At 43.7% G+C, this 12,157-nt stretch overlaps 1 long non-coding RNA gene across 1 annotated transcript; it reads right to left on the minus strand.

Moving 5' to 3' along the window:
• Positions 1-6,172: 6,172 nt before the first annotated feature.
• LOC115096109 lies at positions 6,173-11,931 on the minus strand. Its single transcript, XR_003857970.1, has 4 exons — positions 11,450-11,931; positions 10,005-10,052; positions 7,329-7,377; positions 6,173-6,554 (listed from the first exon to the last, which is right to left on the minus strand). It is a non-coding gene; the product is annotated as an uncharacterized LOC115096109 (long non-coding RNA).
• Positions 11,932-12,157: the final 226 nt, after the last annotated feature.

Consider the following 12,157-nt stretch of genomic DNA (forward strand, 5'->3'; position numbering starts at 1 on the left):
GGCATATCTTATGTTCTTATGGATTCACAGATCAGGGCATGTCGAGGTAGTTAAAACACAAGTCTAGGCATCTTTGTTCCCCTACTCTGTGGAGCCTGGTCTTCTTGCTTTAACTAGTCCCTAGCCTGCTTCCCAGCAACTGATTGCCATAGCTATTACAAAGATTCTACCGGCATGTTCACATTCAGAACTTCATAGCCATGCTCTGATGTTCGTGTCTGATTTTCAAGTCCTTGTATATTTTAAGCTCATAGCAGGGTGTAACTCCATGACAACACTTTTCCTGATTCTCAGGCCTTTCTTACTTTACTTTTGTGTTTTCAACCTCGTCTTGCTTGAGTTAGATGGTAGAGCACAAGCACTCCCTTACATGGTGTGTCACCTATAGCCAAGCAAATGTGGCAGTGTAAGAACACTGGCCAAGGGCATTGTTATATACTGTGCATGTACAACCCATAGTGCAGTGCAGCGGGCAACCATCCATGCCACCACTCAACACTATTAAGCAGCACCAACTACTTTGTCATCATCACTTGCAAATACTTATAAATCTAATTCTTTTCTGTGGCACAGGCATAAGTGAAGGAAACACATATGAAAAAAAATCATTGAAATATTAGAGAAATTCAAGGAAACAGTAATGGGGGAAAAGGAGGTTGCAAGGGAAATGTGTTGGTATTGCAAACTAATTAGGCTTCTCATTTGTACTAACAGGTCCTACTATTGATGATGCTAGTGAGAAGAAAAATGATAATATTAGAAAATTATAACTTGATCTCAAGGTAGTGAAACAATATGATAAGGCAGAGCCGGAGCTAGAGGAATGTTAGGATGCATAAGGAGAGGCATAACTAGTTTTCAAAAACGTAAAAAGGAGATGGTAATATCTCTGTACAGGTCCTTGGTAAGATCTCACTTAGAATAGGTTTCCAGTTTTGGAGGCTGTAATTCTGATAGGATTTAGGCAGGTTTGCAGTGATCCAGAGAAAAGGTCCCTAACATGGTGCAAGGTCAGCAAGAAAAGCCATACGAGAAGGAGACCAGAAAGGCTGGTGGATGCATAGATTGCCTACCAGTTGGGAACTGGATACAAAACTGGTGGAAGAATTGAAGACATCTGAGATGAGCACAGAGGATCCCTAGTGGTGAAGTAAAGAGAAAGTCAGAGATCAACTTGGGTGTACGGTGTTAATCTAGGATTGAAATTGGATAGACTAGATGGGCCTCATGGTCCTTATCTGCCATCATGTTCTATGTTTCTATCACCAGTAGGTAAAAGCACCACACCCGTGTAACGTTTGTACTGCTAAGTGAGAGAGCATGCCCCATGCCAGTGGTGTCCAAGTAGTCTAGCAGATGCTTTTGAGGAGCTGATGGATACATCCGAGTAATGCCGTGTGGTGCAAGCTGATGGATGTTAAAAATGTGCAGCATGTGGTCCGTCTGACCACTGCTACCACCACCACTGGCTGCACCACTCTACTGGTTGCTGCTGCTGCTGCCGCCACTACTTAGAGGTTCTCACTTAGTTAAATGGTTCTTGATCTCGGACAGTGAGAGCCTACTCTGATTCTCAATCCCTTTAGCAACAGTGGGACTAGTGTGAGGAGGAGAAATTGCCCCAATGTATTCATATTCAGCGGGTAGCGGGTACAGAAATATATTACCAGCATCCTAGTCTTTGTCTAAGCATGTAGCCTGCTCCAATTGACTACATCGCCTCAGACCATGCAAGTCACCCTGGTCATCAATGAGTACCATTCCTTATGATTAAGATCCCGGGAACCAGGTCCCCTACCTCCACTACCACCAGCAGCGGCAACGACTCTATGTACAGCAGAGAAATATGCTGCCTACATGGTACATCAGTAAAATAGTGCACTAGTGTTTCAGAAATAGAATAAAGATGCCTGGGGATAGGGCGAGAGTGTATTGCTGGTAATATATGTGATCTTGCATTCAGTTCCTCTGAATGAAATGAAATGAAAAAGTAGTGACCAGGATCAATTCTCATTCAGGACATCCCATGATTTCAAGAAATACAAACAGAACTGAAGGCTATGGGAAAAGAGCATCATTCAACCACAATTAACTCTGCATGTACCAAACTCTTAGCGAGATAGGCAGCTAGGTCTTTGTCCATTTATCTGAAAGTCATTTACAATATAATTTAACTGTATGAGAATAGACTACATGATATGAATGAATATGTAATGTGAATGAACTGTAAATTACTAACTATATGTCATGCATATTTCATCGACTGAGTGCTTATGAATAATAAATACATATATTTTGTTGCAATATTAGGTAGATTGGATTTGGACCTTCTGACTTTTCTTTACATCTAATATGATTTTCTTCTGCAAAGAAGATAATAATGGTACTTCCTGTTACAATAGGTTGACAAGATGACTCCATGAACACCTGGAAATTGGCTTCCTATTTCTCATTTTTATTTAAATTCCCAACCAAAACATTTTAAGTGTTGTAGGCTAAAGCAAACGAAAATGACAGAATAGCTTGGGCCGGGCAGTTTTGCTTCTTACGGGAAAGATGTTCAAAGCCAACGGGGAGGTTGCAAGCCTTTGGGTACAAGCTCATTTTAAAAGGGAAATGTCCCACAGAGTTTCCCTTTGAAAATGTCTTGCCTGAGAGGGACCTGCTGCTACATTAGTACCCGCGGAGGTAGATTTTAAAAATGTACGCGCGCGCGTACTTTTGTTCGCGCAACCGATGCGAACAAAAGTACGCCGGATTTTATAAGATACGCGCGGAGCCTCCATTCCCTCCGAGGCCGCTCCGATTTCGGAGCGGCCTCGGAGGGAACTTTCCTTCCGCATCCCCCCCCCCCACCTTTGTTGTGCAAGTTACGCCTGCTTGAGGCAGGCGTAACTTGCGCGCACCGCCTCGGCATCCCCCGGCACAGGCCGCAGTGCCGGGGGACTCGGGACCGCCCTCCCGGCCCGCCCCCGGGCCGGCGTCACGCCCCCTCCTGCCCCTTTTATGAAGCCCTGGGACTTACGCGCGTCCCAGGGCTCTGCGCGCGCCGGCGGCCTATGCAAAATAGGCGCGCCGGTGCGCGAGTGCCCTGCGCACGTAAATCCAGCCGGATTTACGCTCGCAGGGCTTTTAAAATCGACCCCATAGTCTTTAACCATATGTCTTTACCTTACTATTGTATCACTCGCAACTTTTAAACATAGCAGGTCTCCACATAGATTGGGACTCCACCAAATCTCCAGAACCCACTTAACACTTCTAGCCCCTGAGGTTTTATACTCTGGTGCAGGAATCCTCCCTTCACCCAGGATTCCCTGTAAGTCTCAATCTTAAGGAGGACCAGGCAAGACAGCTGAGTCTGGTCGTTTAAGGTAGTCTGAGAAAGTATTCTGTAGCTCATAGACGTCTTGTATCAGTAATCCTATGTATACATAAATCATATGCTACATGTTATGTAAGTGAATTGTTATAAGCTGTTTTAGAGTTGATGTGTAATATTTTTTATCTGTTTTCCATTGCCCCCTCCCTCCCCTGGCCCACCCCTTTTTTGAAATGAATGAGTAAATGTGAATTGGTTATTTACTTTTTCCAAAAGTGCAGATTAAGGCACAAAGAATGAAATTACTGTGTGATATATTTAAAAGTAATAAGAGAAAATAGATTTTTATTTAACGCATAACTAAGCTCTGGAATTTATTGCCAGAGAATATGGTAAAAGGTGTTAGTGAAACTGTGTTTAATAAAGATTTGGAAAAGTTCCTGGAAGAAAAGTCCATCAATCATTATTAAGGTGGAATTGCAAAAACCAATGCATATTCCTGGGATAAACAGAATGGAATCTAATTAGCCGAGGTACTTGTGAATTGGATTGGCCACTGTTGGAAATAGGATACTGGGCTTGATGACCTTTGATTTGGCAAACTCATTTTAAATACATTTGAAAAAAATTATTCATAATTTAACTTAAATATTCACTTTCAACACACAAACCACACAATTATATTTTTCAAAATGTTTTTTTTTATTTTTTTCTCTTTTCTTGTAGTCATTTTTTTCCTTTTTTTTTTTTTTTAAATCTTTATTTCTCAATTTTCAAAATAATACAATAAATCACTTATTGCATATGAAATACAATAGTATAGTTTGAAACTTTTCAATTTAAGCAATATATATCTAATACCAACTTAAAACTAATTCTATTTTAATTATCAATCAACATGGAGGAGGGTTTTAGTTTCATCAGATACTGGGAGAGTATTATAAGACAAGAATAATCAAGAAAAATCTAGCTTTCCTATACATCTTTCCATTCTAAGTTAACACTGGGGTTGATGAAGGTACTCTCAATGGTTCTAAGAAATTATTTAACTGGTCTGGGGTGAAAAATATATATATATCTTCCTGTCTCTTTATTATACATTTGCAGGGGAAACGTAATGCAAATGAGAAACCCCTAGAAAGAACTTCTTGGCGGTAAACTAGGAAGGCTTTACGCCGTTGTTGGGTTGAGATTGCCAGATCCGGAAAGATTTTTATTTGTTTTCCAAGAAAATTTGTTGGGTATCTATTAAAGTATTTTTTCATAGTTGAATTTATATCAGGAATGTTATAGAAATTAACCAATAAAGTTCCCCAGTCAATTACATTGGCTGAGGAATCCTCCAGAAAATTTGTTAAATCCCCTTGAAACATTTCTAATCTATCATTTTCGTTTTTAACTTTTGGGAGGAAATAACAATTGTTTATAGTTGGAGAATTTTCAAGAGAAAAACCAAGAATTTCAACCAAGAATTTCTTTAACGTTATTAGGGGTTCCTCCCCAACTACTCGTGGGAAATTCAAAACTCTTAAATTTAACCGCTTAGTGTTATTTTCTAGTATTTCTATCCTCCTGGACATCGCTTCCCTATCCTTAGCCACCATAGCCTTAAAGTCCAAAGATTTTTTTTTCTTGTGTTTCCAAATGTTTTATCCTCTCTTCAGAGTCTTTTATTTGTTTCTGCGTTGTTAGATATTCCTGTTGACTTTTTTCATATAATAAGTCAACTTTCCCTTCCAGTTTCTTTATATTTGACATAGTTCCTGCCAACATATCCCATAGTGTGTCCATCGTAACAAGAGCTGGTCGGGTGAGAATACCCGGTATATTACTGGTAGACAAAATATCTTCCTGTCTACCTGAGAGATTTTCCTGGGGTTTTCCTACTGTCTCCCTTGTTAAATTCAGGGTTTCAGCGGAAAGATCCCCAACCAGAGGGCAACTCACCCGATTTCTTTGTTCCGGTGGGGGCCCGATGTTGGGGCTCAAGGATGCCTCATCTGCAGGCACGGTGGAACCTCCCTGGTCCTCCGGCACACCTGAGTCTTCCGTACCTTTACTTTTTAATATAGGTGAGGCCATGAAACTTGTTATTTCCTGTTGCTGGAGGGATGATGGTATTGGGAGGGCGGGGAAAACCCGTACTCTCCCCTTCCGCTTTGGGGGCATTATGCCCTTATCCCACACAAGAAGCGAGTTCCATCTCAAAAGCTAGAATACAGTGGTGATACTAACAACCCAGAACAAGCAGGAGTTGGTGGCGAAGTCCTGCGAATCCGGCGAAGCCCGGCAAAGTCCACTTATGCGCGCGCGGCTTCAGCGGCGCGCCGGCTGATTTTAAGTGCCGCTTCCGGTCCCGCCTCCTGCCTCACCCTCCGACGCTGCAGAGACGCTGACAATCGGGGCAGGTCCTTTCCCCGGGTCCAAGGTGGAAATCGCATCTCTCCCTCTCTCCTGCTCGCTCGTCCTCAGGTTAGGGAGTGCTGGGTGGCCGATTTTAAGGGCCGCTTCCGGTCCCGCCTCCTGCCTCACCCTCCGACGCTGCAGAGACTCTGACAATCGGGGCAGGTCCTTTCCCCGGGTCCAAGGTGGAAATCGCGTCTCTCCCTCTCTCCTGCTCACTCGTCCTCCTTTTTCCTTTTTTTGTTTTATAATTTATTTTTATTTTTTTTATTTTGCTTGTAGGGTTCATTTTTTTTTATTCTTTTTTGTTTTATAATTCTTTTTATTTTTTTTTATTTTGCTTGTAGGGTTCTTCATTTTTTTTATTTTTTTGTTTTATAATTTTTTTTATTTTTTATAATTTTTTTAATTTTTAAAATTTATTTTGAATGCTAGTTGTCTCTCGGTTATGTCTCTCGGTTATGTCTCTCGGTTATGTCTCTCAGTTAGGTGTCTCGGTTAGGTGTCTTCATTGTCTCGGTTAGGTGTCTCAGGTGTCTCGGTTAGGTGTCTCAGGTGTCTCGGTTAGGTGTCTTCAGTGTCTCAGGTGTCTTCAGTGTCTCAGGTGTCTCGGTTAGGTGTCTCAGGTGTTTTCAGTGTCTCAGGTGTCTCGGTTAGGTGTCTTCAGTGTCTCAGGTGTCTCGGTTAGGTGTCTTCAGTGTCTCGGTTAGGTGTCTTCAGTGTCTCGGTTAGGTGTCTTTAGGTGTCTTCAGTGTCTCAGGTGTCTTCAGTGTCTCGGTTAGGTGTCTTCTGTCCCTGCTGCTGGGAGTGTTTGTGGTCCCTCCTTTTCCTGCAAGACCAATACATTTGTGGTTAATTTGCAAAATTAAAAAACATCATAAGAAAAGAAATATTTTAACACTTCCTAACACACTTTAGTGGGCATCTTAAATACAAACATTAAAGAGCAAAACAGAATAAAGATAGAAGATGGAAGTCAGTGAGGCAGGAAACAGTATCTTGCTGCAATAGCCCCAAAGCATTAACAGCATTAACAGTTAAATGTTTCTCAGCACTGTGCTGCATTGTTACTTCAGTATCTACTACTACATTGCTGCAATAACCAAAAAGTAGAGGTGTGTTGTCCATGAAATTTTTTGTTTTCGTTTGTGTCATTTCCAATCTGAAATGAACAAAACCCAACAAAATTTAGTTCAGATTTTGCTCCTATTTCCTTCTGGCTCTGGCCCCATGAACTCAAAATGAAAAGTTTCCCCAGCAGATCAGCAAGTTTCCCTTGCTTTCAGTTGATAATCCTGAGAGTATTATCTTTTGATAATCCTGCTCCCCTTCATTTTTCTGAACCCTCTCCATTCCATAGTCACTCCTGCCCCGCTGGAACCATAATCCAAATGACTTTGTCTGGCCAGAGATAATGTTGTTGCAGGCCCATTGAACATCCAGAAAGGACACCCTCTTATTTGCCCCCTCCCTCTCACAACCAAGACCTTCTTACTCCCCCCAAACCAGACTGTGCTAAAGGTTTGCCCGCCTCTGCATTATCTACATTACCGGGATAACTATCAGCAGAGTCCACACTTGCAATGGTAGTAACTTCACTTACATCTTCTTCAGGTTGCCTTCTACAGCAGCACATAAACATGTTCTTGAAACTGAAAGAAAGTATGGTAGTATTAGTCCTATCTTCTTCAGGTCCTGTATATCTCACAGATACAGTGCTACAGTCACCCTTGTTTGCTAGTTTGGTTGTGGATCATGATAATGTGGTCTAAGATGGATGTGATACAAAGTTGAGATCAAAAGACCTTGGTGGCCTGACATAAACTTTCCCTTCCCTGGCCCCTCCAATCCCATAAGAAAGGTTCCCATTGATCTAAATTTTGGCACCAGGGCAAATTAAAGTTGTTATAGTTGCAGCTGTGCTAAAGCATTGCTGGCTGGGCTCAAGAAGAGGAGGAATTTCTTGGATAAGCCCAGGAATGATGAAATTGAGGCCCAGGCCTAGAGCTAAGGAGGAAAGACGCCCCTGCCACATGACTCCTGTTAGCATCCGAGAGTCACAGACTCTCTCAGTCACAGGAAGTCACAGACTCTCGGAACCTGACAGCATTCTTTCAGAAACTCTTTAATAACGAAACACTGCATCAATGTCAGGCTGGTGTTGAGTGAATAGAGGAAATCATTCAAAAGAAGATCTTTTACAGGCATAGCTTGAAAAATGAAAAAGCATCTTTTGTGATCTATGATTATAACAAATGTTTTTTTAAGAACACATTATCAGACTAACGTAGAGTGCAGTCAACGTGTAAGGTATAAAAGATCACACTGTGCAAGGATTTTAAATCACCTATGTGCATAAAACCCGGGGGTTTATGTGTGTAGGTGGGCCTTATGCGAGTTGGCTCAATTTTCAAAGGCCCGGCCACGCGTGTAAACCCCTGGGACACGTGTAAGTTCCGAGGTTAGAGAAAGTGGTGGTCTGGGGGGCGGGGCAGGGCTGGAGGCATCCGGCATAGCAGCCATTTGCCTCTGTGCCGAGGGATCGTATGCTGGCAGGGTGTAGAAGCAGGTGCAAAAGGTAAGTTAACGATTTTGAGGGGGTTTAGGATAGGGGGAGGGGGAGGTCAGGATAGAGGAAGGTAAAGGGAAGTCTGGCTAGGAAGTTGGGAAGTTCCTTTCCAGTCCACTCCTTAATTGGAGCGAACTGGGAGGGAACTGGCAGGGAACTGGGAGAGGCCTGATCTCGTTGCCGCATATATGTTTCTAAGATTAGGCCCCCCCTGCGTGCACCGCGCACATGGCCGCGCACGCTCTACTTTTAAATTTACCCCTGTAAGTGGGAGTGAGAGCCTGTATGCTGTGAAAGACAGGCCGTGTATGCTCGCATGTGAGAGTCTTGGGCAGGCGTAACTTGTAAATATCGGTAGGGTGGGGGAATTAGTTAGGGCTGGGGGTGGGTTAGATAGGGGAAGGGAGGGGAAGGTGGGGGGGGAGGGCGGAACTCCGAGGCCGCTGCGATTTTGGAGCGGCCTCGGAGGGAACGGAGGGTGGCTCGGCACGCGCAGACAGCCGATTTTGCGCAGCTTTGCACGCGCCAACCCTGTATTTTATAACATGCGCGCGGCATTAGTGAATCCAGGCCTTATTTTTTATATGTAACTGAGGTGCATATTCCTGCTGGCATGTAGTGTTTCTGTAGGGCTTTGTAGCAGTATGGCTTGTTTTCTTAACCCTAAGAGGTGGTATATTAGTGTTCTAGCACATGGTATAATATATGCACTAGTGCCGTATCATAGATAAGGCTTCTGCAGTTTGAGTCCTGAGATAGTGCTGGTATGGTATGGTATGGCAAGGTTCTAAGTGTTTTTTTTGTTTTGCAAGGGTTTGTGTTCTCAAAGTGTTTGGCAGTGAAGAGTTTGGAGTTTCGTTAAGCCCCGTGACGATCATATGTTCAGTGTGTCACTCTCGTGAGAATCATCTGTCAGGTGTGTCCTGTCCGAAAAAACATTGAAAACCACTGCTCTAAGCTAAGTGTGCACAACTCTTTTCAGGGCCACACCCAGCTTTTACTCCCTTCCCCCGCCCCGTGCAGGGATGGGATCGGGCAAGGATAAACCAAATCCCTGCCTGATCCGGTCAGTGGCTTCACACCTGACTGCAGGATCAGCCCAGTGGCAGCAGGAGATGATGTTTGGATAAGCACAGGCTGCAGAAAAGTGGAAGAGGAAGTGGAGGCCGCCAGCGGACCTCATCCTAATGACGGCTGAAAAGAGGATGCGATGGCCGCTAGCAGACCCCGTCCTGCTGGAGGACAAAGAGAGGTGGAGCATGTAATGGCCACCAGCAGGTCCCCATCCCAATGGTAGCCAAAGAGGAGGATGCAGTGGCTGCCAGCAGGCCCCCATCCCCCTGGCAGCTGAAGATGAGGCCCAGGCCGTGTGTGTGTGTGTGGCTGAGTGAGAGTCTGGGTGGTGGCATGCTGCCTGTGTGTGAGGGTGACTGCTTGTGTGTGTGTGTGTGTATGTGTGTGTACATGTAGGTGTATGGATGAGTACCTGGGTGAGGGGATAAGAACACGTCTGTGTGTGTGAGGAAAAGAGAGAGAGCCTGTATGACGAGCAGTGTATGTGTAAGAGGGAGAGCCTGTGTGAGGGAAAGGGGAACTGGAGGTCACTGGTGGGGGGGATGGTGGAGTCAACCTTGTGGGGGGTGTCAAAGGAAGTATCCATCCCGGGTGCCAAATACTTTAGTTACAGCACTGGAGATCATTATTAGTTACCGGCTGCACTTCTTGGGGGTTTTTCTGTCTTGCTCAGCTCTATTTGATCTGTAAACCAGACAGGAAAAAAACAGTTTCATTCACTGCAAGGTGAATTTTCAAATGATGCGCATGTCACAATTAGCACTCGCATGCATGCAATAGCACTTACGCAAATCTGTTATATTCAAAGCCGCAATCCACACACGTAAATTGGGGTGCACAAATAACTCTGAGTGTGTAAAATAGGGTGTGCAGGGAAACATTTAAAACCTGCCACAGTGACACGTGTAAGTCTTTTACGTGCATCTGTTTCTTCCTGCTCCGTTTTGGGCGTCAGTGATCATAAACATCTTAAGAGTGGAAAAAAATGACTGCATAGAGAGTCCAGGTTACACAGAAGCACTTCAGACTGAAGAGCCAGGAGGGCTTTCACCACCTGCAGATGACCTGGGCAAATTGGGATACTAATTAGTACAAGGGGCTGTTTCATTGCCATTTGCATGCTGTGAAATCCCCTGACTTAATGTGTGGAAAAGCCGACTTACAGGGGTAAAAGCATCTAATTAAAACCAGTAAAATCTACTCCTGCATCTTTTTAAAATTTGAAATACATATATGTAGGTTTATCCTTTCCGCACACATATTTGGCTAAATTCCAACTTATTCAGCTAAGTAGTGCTGATAGTGTCACTTATCCAGCTATAATAACATTTATCCGGCTAAGTAGCAGCAGACCAATACAGCCAGGTAAGTCTGAACAGCGCTTCTTTCGGACTTATCCGGCTACGTCCTGCTACTTATCAGGAGAAATCGACATTTATCTGGACAAGTCTGAATTTGTGATGCTCGTAGGTTTTAGATATGCCCGCATTTCTGTGCACATATGTACTCGTATTTTATAAACTGCACACCACATATCCATGCAGGTTATAAAATACAGAAGCAACTATTTGTGCACCTATATACACGTGCAAATGAGCACTCGCAAGCAGTTTTGAAAGTTATCTTCTGAGTTTATATCAAGTTACAGAAAGCACTACATTCTCTCTGCCTTTTGTGCATGCGTGCTTGTGTCATGGGCAGGAAAAGTGGGAGGAAATATCTAATCTTTCTCTAAGCTTCTTTCCTCCTCCTGCCTGAAACATTATCATATGAAGCTCCAGCACCTAGGGGCTTATTTACTAAAGTATATTAATACACTTTAGTAAATAGATCCCTTATTCTTTTGTCTCGAGATGCAACATTTTACGGTAATCCTAATGACATCATAATCCCAGAACTCAGGCTAGAATCTCAAAGTATTGAACCAATTCCTTGTAGCTCCTGCCTCTCCCTTCTGTCCGTGCACTGGAAATGCAAGGGAGGCTCTGAGTTAATGCTTTCTCCTGAGTATTAATAAAAGTGCTCACCAGATTTGCCAGCACTGAACATTGCTTACCTGACTCATTACCTCTTCTACTCACCTTGCTTTTCTCCTCCTCTGAAGAAAGTTTCCAATAACATTTAAAAATGAAGGCAGACGTCTGTGGGAAGTGGTAGATGTTGTGCTATGTTTTCCAATGACTGAAGGTGATGAACAAGGGTTGATTTGTACCTTGCGTGGAGAGGAGGATGTTTTACCCTGATTAACTGGGACGGGAGATATGCCTCTGAAAGGGCAGAGAAATATTGCGTTTGCTGATGGGAAAGGTGGAGCAGGAGAAACGGGCCAGATTAGGGAGACAATTGTGATATTCTTTACAGGGAGCACAGAGAGCAGCTGCAGCCCGATCTTACGGTAGATGATGTACCCTGGGAGGCTGGAGGTCTCCCTGGCAGCCAGTGCTGTCCCTGCTGGGGCTAATTGGAGGAGGGAGAGGGAGGGCACACTGAGGGCAGCAAAGGGGTGATCCCTTTTCCACGATGGTTTAAGTGCAGCCTACAAAAAAGAAACAAAGTTAACACATTGTAGTGAGCTCTGAAAATAGGGAATAGTTCAGGAAAGACATTTGAATCCTGCAGTAATCTCGTTTCAAATGGCATCATTTTACCTCAATTTACTGAATCCTATTCTTTACAAGGATTTCCTTATCATTAACTAGTTGAAGGAGACCTTAAAAAATGACAGGCAAAAAAGGAAGTTCCTGCATTACCCTTGGCTTAGGGGGTAATGTTCAGCCATTGGCAAGCTC

The sequence above is a fragment of the Rhinatrema bivittatum genome, chromosome 7 (assembly GCF_901001135.1).
Source record: "Rhinatrema bivittatum chromosome 7, aRhiBiv1.1, whole genome shotgun sequence".
Lineage (NCBI taxonomy): Eukaryota > Metazoa > Chordata > Amphibia > Gymnophiona > Rhinatrematidae > Rhinatrema > Rhinatrema bivittatum.